The sequence below is a fragment of the Artibeus jamaicensis genome, unplaced genomic scaffold (genome assembly GCF_021234435.1).
Source record: "Artibeus jamaicensis isolate MK-2021 breed Jamaican fruit bat unplaced genomic scaffold, CSHL_Jam_final contig_354, whole genome shotgun sequence".
Taxonomy (NCBI): domain Eukaryota; kingdom Metazoa; phylum Chordata; class Mammalia; order Chiroptera; family Phyllostomidae; genus Artibeus; species Artibeus jamaicensis.
In genome coordinates this window covers 12,099,068-12,125,319 of record NW_026521803.1, presented here as the reverse complement: position 1 = coordinate 12,125,319, position 26,252 = coordinate 12,099,068, and the positions used below count along the sequence as shown (strand labels likewise).

Below are 26,252 nucleotides of genomic sequence, written 5' to 3'. Positions count from 1 at the left end.
TACCAGGAAGCCTTGTGTGTGTGGCCTCTGCAAGGCAGTTTTGCAGGGTGATGGGCAGGGGGCAAAAGTCATCCTGGAGTGAGCTAAGGGCGCAGTGGGAGGTGAGGAAAGTTAGCAGCCAGCGGGAAGGGAGGGAGGGAGGGGGCTCCTCTCCCAGGTTTGACTGCCTGAGGGAGGAATAGAGGGAGGGGGAGAGAGGGAGGAGCAAGGGCGGTGGTTGGAGATGAGTCTGTTGGGTTTCTGTAGAGTTTGTGAGTTTTTAAGATGGGAGAGACCTGGACATGTTTACGAGCTGATGGGAGGGAGTCAGTAGAGGCCGAGAAGGACGGGTGGTGGCAAGATCTGCAGGACAGGTAGAGTGACTGGCTTGGGTTGTTCTGTGAATATTTTATTTCCTTTCTAAAACCACGGAAGGAAAGACTGGCCCAGGTTGGACTCGGACAGCTCTGCAGCCTCGGCTCCCCGGATTCTCCTCACAGCCCCTCCTGCATTCACTGCTCCCTGGGGAGTCCACATTCCTAGCCCTAAGAGGTCCCGCCTCCCATTTAAAGGATGGTCGTCTTTCATCCCTGTGCAGAAGCCGGACACACACCGAGGCCTCATCCCACTGGGAGGCTCAGTTGCATTAACAACACTGACCACACCCTGGGCCCCTGCTGTGCTGTACCCCCCCCTTCCCCTCCATTTCCCCCCAACCCTCAGGGGTGGCTCTGAGCCAGGAACTCCTCTGCCCCGCCTCCTCCCCATTTAGGAGGGGAACCTGAACATCCTTTGTATTTGAACTGAGTCAGTGACAAAGCAGAGGATCAAGTTCAAGGCAGAGGCCCATTTAATTGAAAGAAAGGCTAGATAACATAGGAACAATGTCTGGAAATGTTTCTCAGACCAGAGGAAGAACGGATGAGTTGCATTCTGTGCAGTGAACATGCTGGGTCTTGAGTTTCTTGGAATCCCAACAGGCTCTTGTTAGTATCATTTAACTGATTTGAAGTGTCACGCCTGTACGCCCAGAGACAGTTTCTAGACTTTGTTCTGCGTTGGGCTTGAGTAAAGTAGATGTTCATAAGGGGAAAAGACAGCCTTCTATTTAACTGGTTTTTCCTGGGGAAAAAATTACTGTGATTTACAATGTGGAATTTTTTTCTTAATTAATGAACTTCAATTTTTAGAGCAGTTTTAAGTTCACAGCAAAATTGAACAGGAAATTCAGAGAATGCCTATACATCCCCTGACCCGCAAATGTACTTCCTCCCCGCCATCAGCATCCCAACAACAGCGGGGTGGTACATTGTTAGTGGATGAACTCAGCACCCAGACTCCGCAGATCACACCAGGGTTCCCTCTCAGTGCTGTTCAAGCAGTGGGTTTTGGCAAGCGCGCGACAGCACGTGGCCACCACCGGCGAGCAGTGCGGAGCAGGCTCTCTGCCTGTGCATCTCTCCCTTCCCTGCTCGCGTTTGCAGCCGCCCTTTTCCGTGAGAGCAAAAATGAAGACCTTGGTAAAGCCTTAATAATAGCTTTGCTTTGATTACCTTCGTACACAGAGGAAAATTCAGTCACAGACCTGGAGTTATGACTTTACAGCGGTGATTTTCAACCTTTTCCAGCTCATGGCACACATAAACTAATTACTAAAATTCTGTGGCACACGAAGAAAATTTTTTTTTGCCCATGACAAAAAATAGGTATAATTTTGATTCATTCATACCCAGCGGCTATTGTGTTGGCTGTTGTGGTTTCTTATTTGACAGCCTAAGAGGAAAAGAAGTCAGTGCCCCTGAAAACAGTCAGGTATCGCGTGTTTTAAAAATTCTTGCAGCACACCAGCTGAAAATCGCTGCTTTAAAGCAACGATGTCTAAATTCCAGCTTTGCTCTTCTCTATTCCTTGCCCGCCTTTCTAAGCTTTCAGTAATGAACATTACACCTGAAGCTTTTTTTCTCACCTCTTTGGGGGATGGAGGAGAGGGCAGAGCGACCCGCCCTTGACCATGGCCTCCAGCTGAGGATGCTTCCCGGGCTGTCTTGTGGATTGCAGTGCACCTTTCTGTTCCCGGAGGGCTGAGGAGGGGAAACTGTGGCTTTTCAAAGGTACTGACATCAATGTTCATGGCTGGACGCCTTGAGAAAGAAAGGCCGAGAAAGGTGGTTTGGTGATTAAGGAGTTAAAGCACTGGAGTTTGGGGCTATGCTGTTTACTCATTGCGACTTTGTACAGAAAATGTGTTGCTTTAAAGCTTAGGGAAACTGGTTAACTGTAAATTCTGACTTTCAAAAGTTGCTGGGAAATGCACAGGGTAAATTGGACCAAAATACCAGTTCTTCGGGGAAGAACCCCCCTCTGCCTTAAGCTTCTTTGTCTGCATAGCGTTCTCATTACCAGCCTTTACCCAGCTCTCCTGGGTTCCCAGCATCCCTCAGGAGGCCTTGGAGGAGGCGCAGTGAAGCAGGAGTCGCTCCTCCAGTGTCACCGTGCACCACTGCCTGACCTTTGCTCCTTCTCCTTTACCAGTATTCATGTTTACCTGGTACTTTCCTACTGACTGTTTTAGGCTCATCAGATTTGATGGGCTGGGTATGTTTTCTAATGCTCGGTAAAACATACTTTTATATAAGTATTTAGAAACAGGAGAATAGCCACCTACGCGTGCCCTAAAATAACCCTGCTTCTCGCTGCTGGGGAACGGCCATCCGCCACAGCCTCCTAGAGCCAGCGGACCCCCCAGGTGTTCTGCAGGTGGTGGTGGGCGGCCCAGGAGGCTCGTTATGCAGGCGAGAGGGGGTGCCCCTCTTCCGGGAGCTGCAAATGTCTAGGGAGGGCTGCTCCCTTGCCGGGCTCGGGCTCTCTCCCATTCAACTCGCTCGGTTTTGTGCATCCTTGGATTTTTGTTTTCCACCCAGAAGAAAATGCTGTTAGTGGCTGTCCTCCTGCCCCCAGGACTGTGAACTGAGGGCCCCTGCCCTGAGGAGGGGGGATTAGAGACATTCGGATAATATCCGTGTATCTCAACTACCCTTCACTGAACACCTAGCACAGGAGCAGTGGTGGCTCTGGAAATGGCGGTGACCCACCCAACTGACTGACATCCTGGGGGGTGTGAGCCGGACTACAGGGGGAAATAGGCAACAGCAAGAAAATATGACACAGCAGTAAATGTCCTCCAGAAAAGAAAACAAAGGGACGTGACAGGTGGTTGTGGGTGAACAGGGCTGCTTAGATGGGGCCCTCGGGGAAGAAATCTCAGAGCCACGAAGAATCTTCCAGGCAGAGGAAATAGCTTGTGCAAGAGTTTTGGGCACTCCTTGGGAAATACCAAGCTAGTGCAATCTGACTCTAGGATGCAGAGAAGGGAATGAGGAGCAGTGGCCGCCTGGGCCTCCCTGGAGACGATAGGGAGTCAGGAACACTGGCTTTCACGGAGAAGTCTGACCCCGGAGGTCAGCCCAGAAACGCAGTGGGCTGCAGAGCAGACCAGACTGTGTGCGCCCTTGCAGTTGACCATGAGGCCCCAAGCAGGTGATGGATGCAGTCTCTTCACTGCATTTGCTCTGTGAGGATATTAGCAGCCCCGCCTCCTGAGGCAGGTGTCTGTGGGTCTACCAGTGTCTTCCTTAACCCCTAAGGCCTTCAGGAAAGTCATTACTGGTGGAAAGAAAGTTGCAGTGGGAAACTAAGCCAAGATTGTACAAGTCACTGTGGGGGATCATTCAGTCCCCCCCCCCCCCGGACTCCTGAGAGGCTCTGGAGACCAGTGACTGGATTTCCTAGGAGAGAGATGTTTTGGAGGAATGAACTCTTGACATTTTCTTTCTTTGCAGAGGACCTTTTGGGTGGAGTTCACCCAGGCAGTACTTTTAGACACTGAGATCTAGGCCTTTTGTTTGAGGAGGAATGGAAGTTGTGGCTGTAACTTCCATTCCTTCCATAACTCTGGAAGGGCATACGTGGTATGCCTTTGGATATTTTTAAATTTAAAAAAAAGTTTTCTAATTTAACACAGGTACATGTTAAAATGTTAAAGAATACCATGAAAAATAACCTTGCCTCCTACTCCTGACTCAGTCCCCCATTTCCTCCCTGGAGACAACCACTGCTACGTTTTCTTAGAAATGCAGATATTTAACATGCTTCTTCAAATATAGTGCATGCTTCCCATATGCCTCTTGAAAGGCAGAGCCTTCTTAACTGTTTGAGTGTGCGGCAGTTGCTCAAAGGTTCGGAAGGAGGAAAATGAGAGAAAGAAGGTAGAATCATGTCATGGGGATATTGATTCCTGACCATGAGTGAATTGGGGGGCTCACATAAATAATAGAAATCGTGGCCAAGGGAAAAAATAAAAATCATACACAGCTGAATGAGCTAAATCCGTCTGCAGAGACAGAATGTTCTGGAAATACAGTGGGATCTAGAATATTCTCGTTATGTATACTCCAGGGGAATCTTTCGGTGTCTTTTATTCTTGCTCTCACCAAAGCCTGAAATTGGTGGAGGACGCCTGTGGCACCTTTCCCTTGGTACCTCTGGCAGGCAAATGCGGTCTGAGAGTAAGGGGCACGTGCAGTCCCCGGTGACCAGCAGGATGCCCTGATAGAACATGGGCAGGTTACACCGATGAGGTCCAGCATCCTGATCCAGTTGTTGGTGTGAGCACCTCACCTCCAGGAGAGGGAAGCAGGGCCACCCCGGCATTCACATTGGCATTAGAAGCCACTCAGATAATAGTCAAGAAGCTCCTGAGTTAGCACCTCCCTGTCCTGGACTCCAAATAATGTCCAGATTTTCTTACCACAGCCCCTTGAGACGTTAAAACATTGATTCTTACCCACATACTATAGTTGTAGAAATTGAGACTTATAATAGGCAAACCCTTTGTCAAGTTCAAATAAAAAGGAAATCATTGTGCACAGTTCACTTTCCTCAGAGCAAGTGCTGGTCCGGCAGTCGTGGGGGTCGAGCTACACAGAGGGCTCCCGGGGCCAGCGAGTCTGGGAACAGTGCCATCATTTTGGAAGCCCTAGATGAAAAAGCCATTTAACTCAGTGTTTTCCAAGTTTCTTTGATCATTAACTCACCACCTTTTCCACCTGGTCATATCTAACAGTCCTATTCCTCATAACACTTTGGAAAACACAAGCCTATCACATCACCAGGAAAAAATGTAATTTTTTAGTAACCTAAAAAATATCTCTCTGTAAAAGTCTATTTATACTATTTAAAATAACTTAGCTCTAATTATTTTACCTACAACAATTTAGGACCTGCCGAAGGCACCCACACAGCCCTCAGCCACCAGTAAGATTTTCTGATTCATGGAGCAGTGGACAGACACCACGGGAGGTACCTGAAACCTGCTGCAGGTCTCAGCCACCTACCAGCTTTGCGACTGGACCAAATTACTTTACCTCTGTAAACCTCAGTTTCTCTCCCCACAAATGGTGTTAATTACTACCTTATGGTCAGCACAAAAATTCAATGAATTGATTCACATAAAGCACTTGGCATAATGCCTGGCATGTAGTAAATGCTCAGAAAATACTAACCTGTATTATTCATGAGCTCCATGCAAATTTGCTGTTCAGCACAGGCTGGTAGATAAGATTCTTGTCTCAGGGATGGATGCCATCGAGATTTGATTACACTTGAGAAAATTGCAGTTGGCTGTGGTGTCCAATCTTAATGTAACTGGAGAAAAACTGTGCCCTATTGTATTCGTTTCCTAGGGCTGCCATAACAACATACCACAAACTAAGTGGCTTCCACAGCCTGAACAACAGAAACGTGTAGTCTCACTGCTCCGAAGGCCGGAAGTCACACTGTCTCCAGGGCTGGCTCCTTCTGAGGGCTGTGAACTCAGTTCTGTTCCAGGCCTCTCTTCTAGTTTCTGGGGATTTTCAGGCCATCTTTGACGTTGCTTGGTTTATAGTCACATCACCCTGATCCCTGCCTTCACACTCACAATGGCCTTCTCCCGGTGTGCTTGCCTGAGTCCAAGTTTCCCCTACTTATAAGGACGCCAGTGTATTGGATTAGGTCCCACCCTACTCCAGTGTGACCTCATCTTAGTTAATCACATCTGCAAGGACCCTGTTTCCAAATAAGGTCACATTCTGAGATGCTGGAGGTTAGGACTTTAATGTGTGAATATTTGGGGACACAGTTCAATCCACAACTGTATTGTGGCAAGTTGGTCCCAGTAAGAGCATGCAAGAGAAAAGATTTGGTGGTACACAGCTGGGAAATTTTGTGCTTGCTTTTTTTTTTTCCTTAGAACTATTTCTTCAATCATCTTTATGCACCAGAATGCATCCATTTTAAGTGTGCAGTTCTGTGGGTTTTGACAAATGTATGTACCCATGTAATCATCACACCACCCTGATCAAGATGGAGACCACTCCTGTCTTTTCGAGTTTTCTCCTGTCCGACGCCCCAGCCTCAAGGGAGTCACTGTGGATTAGTTGTTGTGATACCTTTTCTAGCATTTCATATAAATGAAATTATACAGTATATATGTATAGATATTCTGTGTTGGCTGGGTTGGTTTGTGTTTTGGGTTTTTTTTTTTTTTTTTTTGCTTGTGTCTGCTTTTAAAGCAAGCCATTTATCTGCAGGAATATAATGTAGAAGTTTTTAGTAACCATAAACCCAGTCCTTAGAATTCTGTAACTAGATGGAACATAATGTTGATAGGCCTTTTAAAAACTTTATTATTTCCTTACTATGCCCGTGGTCCTATATTAGACACCTCATACCCTCATTAAGTCCTCACATCAGCCTTGTGAGGTAAGTGTTATCTCCATTTATAAAAAGAGGCATTTTCTTTGATTGCTGCTACCTGAAAAATGGGTTTAATTGAGGGAAAGTTGAACATTTGCCAAGATTAGAGCTTCATAATATGGGAATATGCCTGTAATAGTGTTTTTAGTGAAGTGCTACAAGGTCATTGTGCGGATGAAATGAGTGTGTGATGTCTGGTGTTGAGTATGGTGCCTGACCCTGAGGCCCCCAAGTGCCACTTGTCATTACCATTATTGGTGGACTCCGAGGCTGTCACGGCTGGAGCCCCTCTCTTATAACCCAGGCCCAGCTCTTCACCCCTCAGAGCTCGGGACAGTCCACTCTCCTCCAGAGCAGGGTGGACCCGCCCCCTCTTTCATTCTGTGCCCCTAGCAGGGCTGCCTTTTATGCTTTTCATTTGCAACTAAATCATAAGCTTTCCTTGGAAAGAAAAGGTTCCCCATGAGCAACTGTGGTCGCTGCCCTGGAGGAGTTCTGCCTCCTCGGTTCAGGACAGGAGAAGGTTCAGTGACCTCGGGCCTCTGCAGGCCGCTGCAGGAGCGTGGCACGCAGCCCTGCCAATGTGCAGCCTTCAGGAAATCGAGGCAGCAAGTGCCAGCCCACCGTGGAGCTACGGTGATGTCCTGGTTCAATGCGGGGGTTCAGTGTGGGACTGTTCTTACCTATCTCGGTATTTCCAGTGCCAGCCAGGCTGGAGTAAACGTTTGCAGGCGTACATCAGTTCTTTGTTTCACACTGTCTTGTTTGGGACACATAAAGCGTTTTAGAAGTAAAACATGGAATTGGCTAGTGCCATCTTTTTGGCAGTTATTTTAGTTTTGGGGCTCCTTTTAAGTTGTCATATTTTTTATTCTTTATCTTTCATATCACTTTTCCAACTCGTTTGATAAAGGTCTGTTAGCAGCTGTGTTGACATCTGCCTCAAACTAAGTCTTTGAATTGTCTTCATATAAATCTTGAAGAAGTAGTAATTTCAGCGTAAGTGGCAATTAAAAAGCAGGAATAATACTTAAGAACCTCTACAGGGGTACCTGAGGTTCTCTGTTGTGGAGCTGTAGCAAATACTGTTCACCATCAATAATGGAGATAGGCTGTTACCTGACTTCCGTTTGGTTGCACAAGGTTGCACAGGACTGCAGTTCTCTGTGGGGAGGTGGCGCGAGGAAACAGCTGGGCACGCGTGTGCCTGGAGGCAGAGACCACCGACCCTTCTCAGCCAGGGGCTCTGAGCTGTCTCCCTGAGCCCCAGTTTCCTTTTGGGGGGGAAACATCATGCATCAGCACGTTTCCAGTCCTGAGTTTAATAAAACATTAATATGCAGATTTTTGTTACAGAGCTACTAACTCAAATACAATCCTGTGTTATAGATTAACATTAATTTTGTTACGCGTATTGTCAGACTTGACATTGAGGACGTACGCATGCTGTAATTAGGACAGGTACAGTGAATAGACTCCTGCTAGAGAGCTGTCTCATTAAGACTGAATTGAATTGATTTCAATGCTTTCTTACAAATTTTTACATTAAGAGTAACAAACGGCAAATGGTTCCAAGTATATAGACTTTTACCTCAACAGCCACCGTCTCTCTCCACAATGGTTATTTTTACATTTAAAGTATGCTAATTTCTGACCTCATCCTATCTTCTTCTTTATTACTATCTAACTAAATTATATTAGTGCAATCAAAGATAGCTTTTAAGAGAGAATTGGTAATCACTGTTTAATTTGTTTAACATTTTAAGTTTTGTATACCAATTACATGAAATAGGATATCAAGAACACTATTCGCAGGTAAAATAATTCCAGTGATGGGATTTATTTGAGTCCCAGTTTATATAAGTGGTTGAGTGAATATTAACACTCAGATCACCTTCTCTGGGTGGTGGCAAACAGGCCAGCAAGTTAAGTGCTATTAGTATGAATCTCGTTTGATTACATTTTAGGGCAGAGTCTCCATTGGAAGGTCAGTGCGTTTTCAGTTGCAAAGAGTTAGAATGGTGTGTGTGTGTCTGTGTTTCAACGGAACCCTTTCCACAAAATATTGGACTGACTTAGAAATGAGTAGTTAATATTTCAGCATCACTGTCATACCAGAGTCTCATCTTTTGCACATTCGTCATACAGAAGCACTACGGAAAGGAGGCATGTTCTGTGTTTCCCAGGGCGCTTGCATTCACACACGGGTTCTTTAAGCAGTGGCCAAGGCCTTCATTAGAGTTAGGCATTTCTGAAGGTCTTTTAAAAACACTACTTGTGAGGTTTAACATAATTGTGAAAGTTTGGCAAAGTATTTACTGTCTTCATTGAAATAGAAGCTGTACTTACACAACTTGAGAGTAAAGTAAAAGCAGCTTATTATATTCCATGGTTAATAATATCAAACATTTATTGATACATGTGTATAACAGATAATGTGTATTATCTTTCTCAGCAGAAAAGGAGTAATTGTAGAGTTTACGCCTCTGGGTATAGTCACCCACTGGTGTCCATGGAGGAATTGGGTCCAGGAAACCCCCTGCTATAGGCACCAAAGTCCGTGGATGCTCAAGTGCCAGAGTATAGCTCGTTGCAAAATGGTGTGTATCAGTGCATACAGTCGGCCCTCTGCATCTGTGAATTCCCAACTGTGATCGAAAGTAGTACTTTCCATCCACTGTAGTATTTTCACATCCAATTTATGGATGTAAAGCCCGCAGATAGGAGGGCCAACTGTATTTGTGTAGCGCTGCACACTATGCAGTGTAAAAATAAGCTGGGATCTCCCGGCAAGTTCAGAACCACTAGAACAGAGGGAATAAAGAAATAAGAATGCTCCCTGGCTGGGTGGCTCAGTTGATGGGAATGTCATCCCGTGCACCAAAAAAATCACGGTTCCATCCCCAGTTGGGGCACGTACCTAGATTTCAGGTTCAATCCATGGTCAGGACATGTACTGGAGGCATCTGATTGATGTCTGTCTCTGTTTCAAATCAATAAATATATCCTTGGGTGAGGATTAACCAAAAAAAGAAGTAAGAATGGTTGCATGAGTATGTATGTATAGACTAGTATTTTGTAAATATTCCTTACAAATAAGCATTAAATTCTTTAAAAATAATTATTATTTGTAAACTCTTAAACTATCATTAAAAAATAATAGCTTACTTTTAAAAATTTTATTTCAGGCATTAGGTAAATGCTTTTCATAACTGTCTACTCTTTCACGTGTATTACTGATTTTTCATGATTACCGTGAAAGGCGTTACCCTCATCCTAACTGTGGAGAGACTGAGCACGGGGCAGCCTAGGAGCTCACAGCTCCATTCTGCCTCTGTAAACCATTGCCACAGTGTGTTCCAATTTTATAAGGAGTAGCTATCAATTCACGAGATTATACTATAAAATATTTTACTTCATTTAAAAATGTTGCTTTTATCACAGAATAAACGTCCACCTGAGTTACCTGTAACATGTCTCAGCGTCCCTGTGTTTGCATAAAGTGCTGCTGTAGTGCCCAGTTACAGAACATGGAGCATTCTGCCTGTTCGAACCCATTGCTGTGTTGTTTCCCCCTCTGCTCCTGTTCCCTGCACCAGAGTGGGTCTGATACCTTATATGGTGATTGGAGAGAAGGGAAAGAAGTCTCTGTGAAGGGAGGTGAGAGAGGGGGAACTCTGAAGCACGCACCTTCTCCATTCTCTCCTGGAATTCAGTAATTATTCATTCAGCAGTAGGGCCCATTGAATGCCAGGCTCCATGCTGAAGACTGGGAAACAGAGAACAAAACACAGTTCCCATCCCCACTGAGCCTGCAGTCCGGTTGATTTCCAGGGTGATTCTGAGTAAATTCCATTTGTGAAAACCCTTCATCCTGGATTGGGACTTGGTGGAGTTTGACTCTCTGATGCTGACCAACCCTTCCCTACTCGCCTGGTCTGTCCCTCAGAGCTGCAGGGATCCAGAGCCAGCCCCAGAGGGCTGGTTGGCTGCTGCCTCGTCATTTTTCTAAACCTCAGCAGTAGCAACACCCCTAACGCCCCACTTCTCGGAGTGTGGACGGCTGACCCTGGAGCTTCCTCGCAGCACAGATGTTTTTACCAGGCAGTGTGACAGCACCAGGCTTCTCCTCTGGGGAAGTATGAGGGGTTTATTTTTTAAAATCCCTTTCACTGTACTAGAGTTTAATTTTTCCTTAGTTGACATGTGTGCCTATTAATGCCATGAGATTGTTTTTCTTTTTATTTGACAGATAGGATGGGTAGGTAACAAATCAAACTACAGTTGAGGGCCGTTGCCCTACAGGGAAAAAAATCACTGAGATCATTTACTGGAAGGAGATCAGAGCACTCAATTATAGAGCCTTATAGACTTGCTTTGTCATCATCAGTACTGTTTATTCATTATCTGCTGTGTGCAAAAATAAAAAAGTATTTCATTAAGTACTGTGGGGGGTTGATAGGAAAAATAAGTAGCACTTACCCACTGACTTCATTCTGATTGTATCTGTAGGCTTTCAATGGATGCCTGTAATCCTCCATTCAACAGGCTAGAACCATTTATCTGTGAGCTCATTTGTCAGTGAACTTTCTATCTGGGTCAAGGATCTATGCGTTTTTCTAAAAATTAGGCTTCAGCCCTACGATCTTCAGACGAAAACAGTACAGAGAGGGATCATTCAGATTTGTTATCAAGAAGATTGTAGCAAATTGCCAGACCTGGAAAACCTTTTAACCCCCCCTCCTAAACCTCTCTCATAGCTACCCACTTGAAGAGATCAAGTAGATCCTACTACGGAATAAACAAAGGTTGCTGTGGACAAGTTCACAGGGATTTGAAACTGACCTCTGAGTAGTTAAGTAAATGGGTGCTTGGAAAATGAGATAAAACTAGTCCCATCCACCACACTTCCCTCAACACACATGGTTTCTTCTTGTCTCTCCTGTATTTTTTTCCCCATGTTTCTTCGTTTTCTCAGTTTCTCTTCCCATCTCCCTCCAGATCACTGGCCTTTTGTTCTCACTTTCTGCCCCTCTTCCATTCTTTTTCATTTTCTCATTTGTTTTCTTAGCCTCTGTACTTGAGCTATTTTCTGTCCCTTTCTTCTCTAGCATTGACCAGTTTCCTCCTTAGGCAAAATTTCATGACCCACCTCACTCCACCACCCCCGCCGTGGCATTATGTACCATGTCTTGTGGTTAAATAACCGTCTAATAAAGTCAAGCTGGGTTTTTTAAGAATACCAAAGACATTCTGCCACACGTTTTGCTTCCTGGAGCGGAAAGGCTCCGGTGTGATGCCGTCTGTTGCCACAGGCGAATGAAAGGCCTGTTTTCAGAGCGATCCAAGTCCTGGTGGATCAGACACCACCAGATTGCTGCAGTCTGAGACAGCACATTTGAGACAGGAGAACGCAGGCTTAGATCCCAGATATTTTCCTTCTCACTTTAAATCAGCTAACTTTTTTGACCTTGGGCAATTAGTCTACACATTCCTGCCTGTTTTCCTTCTTTGCAAAAGAGAGTATTGGCCTTGCCCTTCTCCCTCTCCAGCCCTTTTAAAAGACTTACAGGTTATGATTGTTCATAAGGTCTTTGGCATTCTGGGATCTCCCAGGTAACTACTTCATATGCATAAGGTGCTGTATAAATTCCAGGTATGATTTTTTTCCTAATGCATTTCCATTTTTGTACTATACTTTTCTTGCTACTCAGGTTGATCTTTAAAAAGTTGGTTTGTGCCCTGGCTGGTATAGCTCAGTGGATTGAGCGCGGGCCAGCAAACCAAAGGCTTGCAGTTTGATTCCCAATCAGGGCACATGCCTGGGTTGCATACCAGTTCCCAGCAGGGATGCACAAGAGGCAACCATACATTGATATTTCTCTCCCTCTCTCCTTCCCTTCCCCTCTAAAGATAAATCAATGAAATCTTTTTTTAAAAGTCCTCAAAAAAAGTTGGTTTGTTTTTTCACTCTTGTTGGTATTTATTTTTGAGATATTTCTCCCAGAACATAGATGTCTCCTTTATAGTGTGAATATTATAAAGAATGGCTTATTGCAATAAAATACCAAGGAAGATGATTACATCGCTGCTGTCTTTACTGCTCATTCACATTCTCCCTAATCTGTGCTTTCTATGCTACCTCCTCCCCTCTCTGGTCCTAAGCAGGAAGTTTCATCAGTCAATGTCCCATTGAAAACATCCCAAGAAATAAGCACTCAAAACAGGGCAAGCAGTTCAGCTGCAGGCACTGTTGGCCTCCCAGGGTCTCTGGCTGCAGTTGACTGACAGCAGACCCGGCTCTGGCCACCTCTTAAGGAACAGAGCCAAAGCAGCCCATCGATTCACTTCCACTTTTATTTCATACCAGTTTAGATGAGAATAATGTAATTCACATGGGAATAATGTAACCAAGAACCAGAATTACCCAAACAGCCAGAAGAGACTCATCTGTGGGACAGAGATGCCCAGGACCAGGTATCACCTAGGAGAGGCCTTGCCGGACCTGTGGCACGCCTGTCGACACCGCACCAGCCCCTGCTTCCGGTGTGTGATAAGCACTGAAACCACTTCCCTCAGTCGCCCCAGACTTTTATACTCTGTGTCTTTTTGAAAAGATGACACTGGTTCTGCATATAAGGGATTCTTACTTTACTAAAAAGCATCTGCTTTACATTACAACACCAAGACACTTCTTTTTCTGTTTTGTAGGGGAATCTGGAAAGAGATACCTGCTTGCAGACAGCTCTAGTATTTTAGAACAATGCAAGATATAAATAAATAAACAAGATTCTAATGAAATGGGATGAATCTGAAGGAGGCCTTCTGCTCTCAAGCAGCTTATTTTATTGGCCATTCCCTCCTGTCAGTGAAGGCAAATAAAAAGCAGTAGTGATTAAAATTAATCTTCCTAATCAGCAATCAATGCTGTGATTGTTGAGAGATCCCTCTGTGTTGGCTTCTTTGGGTTTTTTTTTTTTTCACTGATACTTTCGAATGGCTTTCATTTCATGACCACATCCCTCTTCTTTGAACGGGATTTTAATTTCCAGTTCTGACCTCCTAAAATGCTAACTTTCTTAAGACATTCGACTCTCTATGGTTGACACTTTTTAAAATCAGAAAATTGTAGAAAAATCAGGACTGAAAAAAAAGTGTGATAGACCAACTGATTCAATTGCACATATTATAAATGGGAAAACAAGGAGTGAGAGACGAAACAGTTTGCCAGGGCCGCACGGCTCATCCATGAGCTGGTCCAGGCTAGAACGTGGGGCTGTGTTCTCTCGAATCCTCGGGGAACTTTCCGAATTTAGAAACCTTGATGGATATCAACGCTATGAGAAGCACTGCAACGGCTTTCCTCTTTAAAAGGCAGTTGGGTCTCAGTTGGGAGTGTGATCCTTGTAATGTGGCATTACCAAATGTAGGTATGTCTTAATTTCAAATAACGTGCCCCGGATTCATAAAACTGAGAATGGTGTGTTCCTTGCTATACCAAACTCTTACTTGCCCCCAAGATGATTCCCTTAGGGGGATCAATAAATAATTTAAAGCATGATTTGATTTTTAAAAATGTTTTTTGCATGGGAATCTCCTGTCATCAGGAACTCCCTGTGTATGTGGCTAATTCCCACATTACACTCTTAACTCCCTAAATAGGTGACTTCCTCAGTGCCCCGCCCAACCACCAGAAAGAGTAGCTAGCCAACATTTTCTGAATGAATGAATGAACAAGAGAGCAAATAAACTTTTTGAACACACCTACTATGCAAGTTAAAGTGGGCTAGTGTATTTACAAGCCTGGGTGTCTTAATTTTTTATTTTTTATGCAAATAGTCCAATAGGCATCTAAGAATCTTAGGAAGAGTTTCCCAGGGATGCAATTAAGATTAGAAGGAATTTAGCTGTTGACACTGCTAGTCAAGGAATTTTTATGACCACATCCCAAAAGTCAATAAGCCAAGTTTATTGTCTGTTTAGAGGCAGATGTGTCCTGTAGTTAACATCTAGGACTAGCAGTTAAAGGAGTAAATAAAATGCCAGGTCTCTGTGGTGGGGAGACAGAGTCCATGGGGGGGGGGGGCAGGAGTTCACTTCCTGGGCCTGCTGGCTCTGGCCTCCTGTGTGACCACGGGACATCCTTCTAACCCTCTAGCCCTGTGTTCATCCTGGAATCGACCAACTGGACGAATGTGGATGGGCTAAGACCAACCTCTCCCTCGTCTTGTGAAGGCAAAGCACAGATAGCCTAGTAACGGAGAGTGGCAACCTCATCCTGGTACACAATGGCTAGCGTGTAACTCTCCCAGTCAGTTCATTACTGGCTAATTACAGGCTAAGCTACTTCACCTCAGAGTCAACTTCCTTCTCTGTGAAATGGTGATAATACTTAACACTGTGCAGAGGTTTCTGATTTCAGACTACAAAGCCCTCTGTGAGCTCTGGCTACGGCTTCATTGCCAGCCTTTGCTGCTTGCATCCTCCACCCGACTCCGTGTACAGAACGCCAGCTTCTCTAAACGCAGGTGTGCACGAATAGCTTTTACCACCTTACTCTTGCTGTGCTTTAGATCTGGGAATGGAGGGGAGCTGGGGGAGTGGTCAGATGAACAGATAGTGTGGAAACCATAGGCTGCAGCCCTTTTCTTTCGGTATCAAACTAAACAGACTTCTGTGTCAACTAAATATGACTTCCTGTGACCTGAGGTCCATTTAATTTTCTGTTCTGCCTTTTCCCTTTCTGGTAAGAAAGGAAAAGGAAAGGAAGCACTGTCCCTACATTCTGTCCTATTTCTGTATTTCTTTATTCGTTCATTCATTTAAAAATGTCCCCCCTCCAAAGTCCTGATTATGAAGGTAAAGTATAGCAGCTGAGTGTTAGTTGATTTAATTGGGCAATAAGTAGCATTTTTAAAAAGTTCAAAAGTAATAAATGTTCAACACCATAAAGCCCAAAAGAATAAAAACACCATCAAAATCTGCTTGCAACTTCATCACCTGGTCCTAATCCCTAGTAATATTAGGTGTGTTTGGTTCCAGAATTTTTTTATTGTTACGTACTCATACTTTTGCAAAAATGGCCTTTCTGTTTAGAGTCATTACAGAGACTTTCACTTCCATGCTGTTTTAATTGTTAAGAAATTAGTAACATTTATAGTTGAGCTAGAGTGTGTATTTAAAAATACTCTGAGCCCTGACCAGTGTGGCTCAGTTGGTTTGGTGTCATCCGCAAAGTGAAAGGTTGCTGGTTCAATTCCTAATCAGGGCACGTGTTTGGGTAGCAGGTCTGTCCTCATCGGAGAGTGAATGAGAGGCAAGTGGTCATTGTTTCTCTCTCACAGGAATGGTTCTCTTACTCTTCCTCCCTCTCTTCCCCTCTCTTTAAATAAATCTTCAGAAAAATAAATAAAAATACTGTGATGTTTCAAGTACATTTAAAAATGTCCAAGAGATGTAATTTAAAAATTAATCCAGCTATAAAAAACAGCAATATCTATCCAAATGTTCTCTTTTCAAGTTCACTTTCCTTTTGGGAAGAAAAAAAAAACAGAGAAATTTTGTCAGCAGTCACTCTTTTCATGGTCTCAGCTTGGTAATCTTATAGGCAGCTCCTCAGGTCCCTGTTTCGCCAGGAAGAAGAAGAGAACAACGAGCCACGTGCAGGGCACTCTCTGCATGTGGGCAGAGGCTGCGCCCGGGAGCGGATAAACAGTAGTAAGAAGAGTCACATTTTGCTATTTCACGTTACGATGTGATTGCAGATTAATTTAACCCAGTTGCAATCATTTTGAAACAACTTTGAAGCCTCCTATTTTTGATTTCTGGTTTTTTAAGCTATGAAATTAAGATTTTGGTCTGAAAAGAAAAATCAGTGCAGCTCGAGCGCCATTTCATTTTATAAATTTGCTGCCAAATTTATAAAATGATTCCATTCTCGTCTCTCTTTCATACCCTTTGTCCAAAGTGCATAACCAGCATCTTGCTCCGATCTATCCTATTGTTAGGATTTAACTGTATATCCCACAGTGTGATATGTTATCATTGTAAAATGCCATCTTTCTCCCTCATGGATCTTTGCCTTCCCAACTACTTTAAAAGTTCTCTGAATATCTCACTAGATCCATAGATGTCTCCCCTGCACATCCAGTTTCCTGGTTTGTCAAATTTCATTTTTCACGTGCAAAAGGAAACCAACTTACTTTATCCTTCGTGCCACATGCTGTGTTGTACACCTTCACACGCATGTTCCTTTCACTGCTGGCCTTACCTCTGTGTAGGGTGAGGAGATTCATCCCTGTCTTAGTGATGAGGAAACTGGACTCCAATACATTTGGTAACTTCTTCGGAGCGAAACCTATGCTCCAGCCACATCTTCAAATGCCAAAACCCATAGTGCTTTCTCTGGTCCCTTCCAGGTATTCTGTATAGGTGACTTTTCCAGCCATATGCATTGTTTTTTTTCTTTAAAAAATGTTTCCTTTACTCTTTTTTGGGCAGAAATCTTTCTTCAATAGTACGTTATATACTTGCCAATCTAAGACAGTTCAGGGTTAAGTTTTGGGATGACTTAATTTTGGTTGATTTTTGTGTGGGTGAAAAACCAGTGACCAACCACACTTGTTACGAGTGGATGAATTTAGAATCAGTAAGCTCTGTGAGTTTGAAGGGGGCTCCTGTGAATAAAGTGGATGGAAGATTTGCTATCAAATTTGGATGTTCAGAAGACTTTTCATTCTGATTCTCTGCTGACTTCAGAGGTTGACAGAACCTGTCCTCTAAATAAACCATATGTACAGTAGTCATCATTCTGAAAGCACTTCTGGGGCTTTTTTTTTTTAACTCGTGAAATTATAACAAGAGATTTTTTTTCTCTTTTCAGGATCATTCTTCTATTTATTTTTAACATATTTAATTGATTATGCTATTACAGTTGTCCCATTTCCCCCCATTATTTCCCTCCGCCCTGCACACCCCCTCCCACCCACATTCCCCCCTTTAGTTCATGTCCATGTGTTGTAAATTCTTTAGTTTCTACATTTCCTATAGTATTATTAACCTTTCCCTGTCTATTTTCTGCCTACCATTGATGCTACTTATTCTGTGTACCTTTTCCCCCTCTCTCCTCCTCCCACTCCCCTGTTGATAACCCTCCATGTGATCTTCATTTGTGTGTTTCTGTTCCTGTTCTACTTGTTTACTTAGTTGCTTTTGTTTTTGTTTTAGGTGTGGTTGTTAATAACTGTGAGTTTGCTGTCATTTTACTGTTCATATTTTTTATCTTTTTCTTAGATAAGTCCCTTTAACATTTCATATAATAAGGGCTTCGTGATGATGAACTCCTCTAACTTGACCTTATCTGAGAAGCACTTTATGTGCCCTTCCATTCTAAATGAAAGCTTTGCTGGATAGAACAATCTTGGATGTAGGTCCTTGCCTTTCATGACTTGGAATACTTTTTTCCAGCCCCTCCTTGCCTGTAAGGTCTCTTTTGAGAAATCCGCTGACAGTCTTATGGGAACTCCCTTGTAGGTGACTGTCCCCTTTTCTCTTGCTGCTTCTAGGATTCTCTCCTTAATTTTAATCTTGGGTAATGTAATTATGATGTGCCTTGGTGTGTTCCTCCTTGGGTCCAACTTCTTTGGGACTCTCTGAGCTTCCTGGACTTCCTGGAAGTCTATTTCCTTTGCCAGATTGGGGAAGTTCTGCTTTATTATTTGTTCAAATAAGTTTTCCACTCGTGGCTGTTCCTCTTCCCCTTCTGGTACCCCTATAATTTGGATGTTGGAGCATGTAAAGATGTCCTGGAGCTTCCTAAGCCTCTCCTCATTTTTTTGAATTCTTGTTTCTTCATTCTTTTCTGGTTGAATGTTTCTTTCTTCCTTCTAGTCCGCACCATTTATTTGAGTCCCAGTTTTCTTCCCATCACTATTGGTTCCTATACATTTTCCTTTACTTTGCTTAGCATAGCCTTCATTTTTTTCATCTAATTTGCAACCAAATTCAACCAATTCTGTGAGCAGGGGTCAGAGAGGGAACAGTGTCGCTTGCTCAGCTCTCTGCCAGTTTTCAGTCACTTCCCCCACTACCCACAATCAAATTGGACCCTTCTGGGGCTGGTTCCTGGGTGGGTGGGTTTGTGTACATTCTAGGACCCTGTGGGTCTCTCCAACAAACTCTCCGGTGAGGCTGGGAGTTTCTCCCACTGCTGCCTCAACCCCCACGAGTGTTTTCAATCAGTGGTTTGAGGCTTTATTTCCCCACACTGGAGCCCTGGGTTGCGCAGTCTGTTTTGCTCCCCAGTTGTTCCTCCTGGTTTATCTGCTCAAGAATGTGGGACCGCCCAGTCCACCAGCCATGGCCTCACCTGCCCTATTCCAGAATCCACCACCTCCCTGGGTCCTCCAGCTGCGGCCCGGCTGCGAGTCATCTCTGCCTGACTCCCCTCCTACCGGTGTGTCTTCTTTCTAACTCCTTGGTTTTCAAACTTCCATGCAGTTCGATTTTTCTGTCAGTTCTGGTTGGTTTTTACTTTAAAATTGTTGTTGTCGTTCTTTTGGTTGTGCAAGGAGACACAGTGTGTGTACCTATGCCTCCATCTTGCCTGGAAGTCAGGATCATTCTTCTATTTAGTTTGTCAATAGAAACCATAAAGCTCAACACCTGGTTGGAGCTCAATAAATAATACTTGAATGAATGAAGAAACAGATGAGGCCTCTTACAACATGTACTAACATTATGGTTGAGAGTCTCATTATATGATTAAGTAACTGTGGTCAGTAAAGTGATGTTTCTCTACAGAACTATTACTATGAGTCCAATAGGATTGTGTCAGTCCTGAAATAATACTCCCAAGGCAACCACAAATTAGCATCCTAGGAAACAGAGTTCTTGGCTAAGGTACTTTGATTACAGTTTTCATGCCCTAAATGGTTGACCAACTCTCCAGAAATAGAATTCATCAAAACACTCTATGCCCCTGACAGGCTGTATAATATAGGTGTTGCTCGAGTGTGTGGGTGTGATATGTGTGTGTGAACACATGTGTTTTAAACCAGGTTGAAATTCGTGGAAAAGTTATGATTTGTATTAGATTTCTCTGCTGCTCTACTGAATGATAAGAATTACAATATCAAAAGATATAGGTAAGTTCTTTACTATTGACATGCTTTTCTGGAAATATCCCTAAGAAACACTTTTCTTCCCCCAGTGAAGGAGATACTATAGTCCTACTTGGTAGTGAAACTGGACATAAGGCAGGGGCATACATTCACAATAAATAAAGTCATTAACACTTCCCATTTAAACTTCAGCTCCATTGTTCAAGGCAGTGCCCCTGGGGCTCCTGTTTGAATGGCACACAGCTAGGTTAGATTTAGGAGGCAAATTTTTCATTAGCGTTTTCCGAAGGATGCCTGAAGTCAAATCCACTGAAGGATTTTCCTGCCAAAAACTCATTGCCGCTGTGTTGGGTAGGTGAGATGCATGACTAAGCTACAAGGAAGCCGAGGAATAGAAAGAGCTGGGAAATGGGAATGTTGAGGATAAACCAGTCAACATGCCAGGAAAATTCATCCAGGATGAATTGGGGAAGGAGAATTAGAAATAAAATCTCAGATGGCTGTTTCACGTCAGAGTATTTTAATCATATTTGGCAAATCCTCTGAGAAGACATAATAAACATTGTTTTGCATTTCTAGAAAAAGCTGTATTTCACACAAATTTAAGTGAGAATCTGAACAGAAAAGTGTTTTGATTGGGAGAATTTTTTCCAAGATTACTTTTGATTGATTTTATTTTATTTTGATAAAGTACATTTTATTGATTATGCTATTATAGTTGTCCCATTTTTTTCTCCCCTTTATCCCCCTCTGCCCTGCACCCCGTCTCCCTCTAGCATCCCCTACCCCCACCCCCACTTAGTTCATGCCTATGCGTTGTGCATATAAGTTCTTTGGCTTCTCCATTTCCTATACTATTCTTAAGCTCCCCATCTCTATTTTGTGCCTACCATTTATGCTTCTTATTCTATGTACCTTTCCCCCCATTCTCTCCACACCCCTTCTCTGTTGATAATCCTCCAGGTGATCTCCATTTCTGTGGTTCTGTTCCTGTTCTAGTTGTTTGCTTAGTTTGTTTTTGTTGATGTTTTTTAGGATCAGTTGTTGATAGTTGTGACTTAGTTGTCATTTCACTTTTCATAGTTTTGATCTTCTTTTTCTTAGATAAGTCCCTTTAATATTTAATATTTCATATACTAAGTGCTTGGTGATGATGAACTCCTTTAACTTGACCTTCTCTGGGAAGCACTTTATCTGCCCTTCCATTCTAAATTATAGCTTTGCTGTGTAGAGTAATCTTGGATGTAGTTTGTTGCTTCTCATGATTTCAAATACTTCTATCCAGCCCCTTCTTGCTTGCAAGGCTTCTTTTCAGAAATCGACTGATACTGAGAAATCAGCTGGTAGTCTTATAGGAACTCCTTTGTTGGTAACTCTCCCCTTTTCTCTTGCTGCTTTTAATATTCTCTCCTTATATTCAGTCATGGGTAATTTAATTATGATGTATCTTGGTGAGTTCCTCCTTGGATACAAATTCTTTGGGCCTCTCTGGGCTTCCTAGACTTGCATATCTAGTTGCTTCACCAGATTGGGGAAGTTTTCCTTTGTTATTTTTTTAAATAAGTTTTCGATTTCTTGGTCTTCCTCTTCTCCTTCTGGCACCCCTATGATTCAAATGTCGGAAAATTTAAAGTTGTCCCATAGGTTCCTAAGCCTCTCCTCATTTTTTTTGAATTCTTGTTTATTCATTCTATTTTGGTCAAATGTTTATTTCTTCCTTCTGTTCCAAATTGTTGATTAGAGTCTGGTTTTCTTCCCTTCACTGGTGGTTTCCTGTATATTTTTCTTTGTTTGCATAGCCTTCACTTCTTTCTTTTTTGTGACCATACTCAATAGTCACTGAAGCCCTGGGTTGCACAGTCTTTCTCATTCCCCAGTTGTTCCTCCCACCCAGCTTCTCCGCATATGAATGTGGGACCATCTGGCCCACCAGCCGTAGCCTTGTCATGCCCCCTCACCTCTGGGCATCTCATCTCCACCCCTCCTACCATCTGGATGAATGTTTTTTCTTTAACTCCTGGGTTGCTGAACTTCCATACAGTTTGATTTTCTGGCAATTCTGGTTACTTTTTGTTTTTAAATTGGTTGTTATCCTTCTTTTGGTTGTACAAGGAAGCAAAGCATATCTACTATGCCTCTGTATTGGCTGGAAGCTCCAAGAATGATTTTTCTTTTAAAGTAGAACTTAGCGGAGAAAGGTGAATAAATCTTAGGTATCCATATAGAGACAACTGTGTAACCACCCAGATCAAGATTTAGAACTTCCCCGGCTCTCCAGAGTGCCCCTTCTTACTCTGTCCCGATCAGTACCCTGCCCCAGGTGGCCAGTGTTCTGAGCTTTGTCATCACACATTCACCGTCCTGTCTGCTACTTTGTGTGAGTGGAGTCACACAGAATGTGCTTTTGTGTCTGGCACCTTTTCCCAGCACTTTCTCTGTGAGATCCACAAATGTGGTATGTGCATCATCATTCTGTTTCCTCACTGTGTGACTATTAATTTCTTTTATTTTCATAACATCGGTAGAGAAGGGAGACAGTGTTAGAAGGGGAGAGGGAATGCATGCATTGCATTTGACTCAGTTCTAAAACACCACTCTCTCCATTTCCACATGAGTGATAAGCTCATGTTTGTCATGATTCGGGCTTCGTGTATTAACAAACATCCAAGCAGAGTTTACTAGGTGGTCCAACATAACAGCCACTAGCTATCTATGGTGGCCTAAATTAACATTTAAATTAATTAAATTAAAATTAAAAATTCAGTTCTTCAGTTGCACTAGCTGCCCTTCAAGTGCTCAGAGAGCCACAGGTGGCTAGTGGTTACTGTACAGCAAATGTAGGTTTTTCCATTATTGCAGAAAGTTCCGCTGGATGGTTGTTTAGAAAGCTGGCTGTTAGCTCCCTTCCTCGTCATCTTACTCTTTTCCAGACCTTAAGGATGTTGCGGTGGGGTTTTTTATTGTAAATTATCATTTATAACTGACCCTTGAACAATGTAGGTAAGGACCACTGACCCCTCTGCAGTGAAAAATTTTATTATAACTTTTCACTTTCCCAAACTTAAGTTGTCTCTTGGTATCCATGGGGGATTGGTTCCAGACTCCCCATAGATCCCCAAATCTGAGGATGCTGAAGTCCCCTATATAAAATGGTGGAGTTCAGTGCATATAGTTGGCACCCCACATCCGAGGACTCCCAGCCACAGATTAAAAACAGTAGAGGTATTTATTGAAAAAAATCTATGTGTGTATTGAACTGCATAGTTGAAATCCCTGCTGTTCTACTGCAGTTCTGTGATTCTCAGACCATGATGTTACAAGCTTCTGTTCCCTGCATTGTCCCTCCACCTTGGGAAAAAAGTATACTCTCCCACTTTGGGGTCTTGGCAGTGGTGCTTGGAATCCTGCTTCCAGTTTCCCACTGCGTGTGGACTTCTCATTGGTCATATCTCAATATAGACTGTTTCCAGGGGACCTTCCCCATCCACCTCCCTGCCCTCAAGCCCGGGTTACTTGTCTCTTTGATTAAGAAACTGTAAACCTGGCCTCCCTGCCTGGTAATAGGTGCTTGTTCTCTCCCACTGAACAGCAAGCCTAGTGAGGCCAAGGACCAGTCTGTCATCTTTGCCGTTGTATATCCCTCCCTGGCATGTAGGAGATTTTCATAAATAATGTGGAAAGAGGGAACACGGACCTGCACAAGGAAGGGGTGGTAACTGAGTGGCTTACTGTTAGGGCGGGGCTCCTCTCCCCTGGGTGAGGAGCCCATTTCGGAAGGGGGTTCATCAGACACAGCCTTCTGTGCAGCCACCTTTCAGAATACACATCAGTGCTCCAGGCTGTTTCTTCAGGAGTAATGGTGCACATCTAAATCATCAGCACCCCTTCCTGGTTAAAGTGTATGGTTTTCATTTTGTGAGAAGTAATAATGAAGCACATGCAAACTGAGATGATGATGGGTGAGTGATTCAAGGGAAGGACCGATGGGGAAGTAGGGTTGAAGAATGGTGATAATATGATAGAAAATTCTGCCTCATCTCCCAGCAGCGGAGTCAGTTGGGCAAAACAGATCCAGGCGCTGCACAGGCAGCAGCCACGCAGATCCCAGGTGCGGGCTAGCTACGGACGGAACCCAGGGGAGAGGCGCTGCTGGCTGTCTGCAGTCAGTCACGCATTTGCACACAGATAAACCAGTGAAGAGGCGAGTGTTGAGACAGATCTTGCAGGCCCCAACGACTGGCACAGGGTGGCAGACTCGCACATTTGCGCTCGGATAAGCAGGCGGGGCGAGTGCTAAGGTGGACTGGGCGAGCAGAGAGGACCGCCATTGCTCCCGCTCTGACCCCGCCCCCACATACAGCAACACAAACCTGCGACCTGGGTGGCCCTGCCCCGGTAAACACCAAGGCACCTCTCCTCGTAGATAACGGGCACGAACAGATCAAAACATGGCTCCAGAACAACTCAGAGCCCCAGAGCCCATAAATCTAAGCAATGCAGAAATAGCCAAACTTTCAGATGCATAGTTCAAAACACTGGTGATCAGGATGCTCACAGAACTGGTTGATTATAGTCACAAATTAGAGGAATATATGAAGGCTAAACTAATTGAAATGAATGGAAATGCACAGGAAACCAATAGTAATGGAAAGGAAACTGGGACTCAAATCAAAGGAGTGGACCAGAAAGAGGATAAAATGACCAAACAGAAAAGGATGAAGAAACAAGAATTCAAAAAAATGAGGAGAGGCTTAGGAACCTCCAGGACATCTTTAAACGTTCCAACATCCGAATTATAGGGGTACAAGAAGGAGAAGAGGAACAGCCACGAGTGGAACACTTATTTGAACAAATAATAAAGCAGAACTTCCCCAATCTGGCAAAGGAAATAGACTTCCAGGAAATCCAGGAAGCTCAGAGAGTCCCAAAGAAGTTGGACCCAAGAAGGAACACACCAAGGCACATCATCATTACATTGGCCAAGATTAAAATGAAAGAGAGAATTCTAGAAGCAACAAGAGATAAGGGGACAGTCACCTACAAAGGAGTGCCCATCAGACTGTCAGCTGATTTCTCAGAAGAGACCTTACAGGCCAGAAGGGGCTGGAAAGAAGTATTCCAAGTCATGAAATCCAAAGACACCCAAGATTGCTCTATCCAGCAAAGCTTTCATTTAGAATAGAAGGACAGATAAAGTGCTTCTCAGATAAGATCAAATTCAAGGAGTTCATCATCACCAAGCCCTTACTATATGAAATGTTAAAGGGACTTATCTAAGAAAAAGAAGATAAAAAAGATGAACAGTGAAAGGACAACAAACTCACAGTTATTAACAACCACACCTAAAACAAAAGCAAACTAAGAGGACAGCTAGATCAGGAGTGAACCATAGAAATGAAGATCACATGGAGGGTTAGCAACAAGGGAATGGGAGAAGGAGAAGGGGGGAGAAGGTACAGAAAATAAGTAGCATAGACAGTAGGTAGAAAATAGATAGGGGGGAGGGCAAGAATAGTAGGGGAAATATAGAATCTAAAGAACTTGAGACACGTGTTCATGAACTAAAGGGGGGGAATGGTGGGGGAGGGGTGTGCAGGGTGGAGGGGAACAGAGGAGGGGAAATAGAACAAATGTAATGCCATAATCAATAAAAAAAAGTTTAAAAAAAATAAATAAAATAAATTTATTTTCCCAAGTAACAGAAACCTTGAGGTAGGAGGCTCGGAGTTGGTTGATCTGGTGTCCCCACAATGTCAGTGAGAACCCAGCTCTCTCCTGCTCTCAGCCAGCCCTTCTGAGCATTGGCCTCATCCCCAGGCTGGTAGGGAGATGGCTGCCACCGGGAAAGGCGTCCCATCCTCATGTCCAGATGAAGAGAAAGCGTCAGCTCCAGTCACAGGTGAAGGATGGGGGTTGCCAAAAGCGTTACCTAAATCAACTGCAGTAGACGCAGTAGATACTGCGTAGCCTCTTGCATGCACCATGACCTCCCAGCCCCAGGTATCCCTCCCCAACCTCAGCCTGTGGATTTTAAAAGTGCTTTCAGCCTGCACCAGTACAGAACGTACTGAATGAAAATCGACTCCTTTAGTTAATACCAGTTAATGCCTTAGAAGTGATCTTAACTAAGGGGACAATACAGAACAGGAAAAGCTTTCAGAATGGAAAGGGGCTTGGGAAGAGCTGCCTGGGCTCACCAGAGACCTGGGCAGCCTGAGCCCAGCCATTCAGGAAGGGCCCTCCTTGCCCTCAGGGGTTAACTCCCCTCCCCAGTCCCAGCTAAAGAAACGCTGGCTTGATCTTAAATTTAGTAACATCCATACATTTATGATTTACAATGTAAATGGTATACAGTCT

General features: G+C 43.8%; 1 protein-coding gene and 1 long non-coding RNA gene across 5 annotated transcripts in view; one reads left to right on the top strand and one right to left on the bottom strand.

Annotated features, from left to right (window-relative positions):
- The window catches only part of KCTD1 (potassium channel tetramerization domain containing 1), a 187,824-nt gene that overhangs the window by 109,674 nt on the left and 51,898 nt on the right, over window positions 1-26,252 (top strand). The window lies entirely within an intron of this gene.
- Window positions 1,945-4,876, bottom strand: LOC128627274 (uncharacterized). The gene is made up of 2 exons (XR_008391427.1): window positions 4,823-4,876; window positions 1,945-2,120 (listed from the first exon to the last, which is right to left on the bottom strand). It is a non-coding gene; the product is annotated as an uncharacterized LOC128627274 (long non-coding RNA).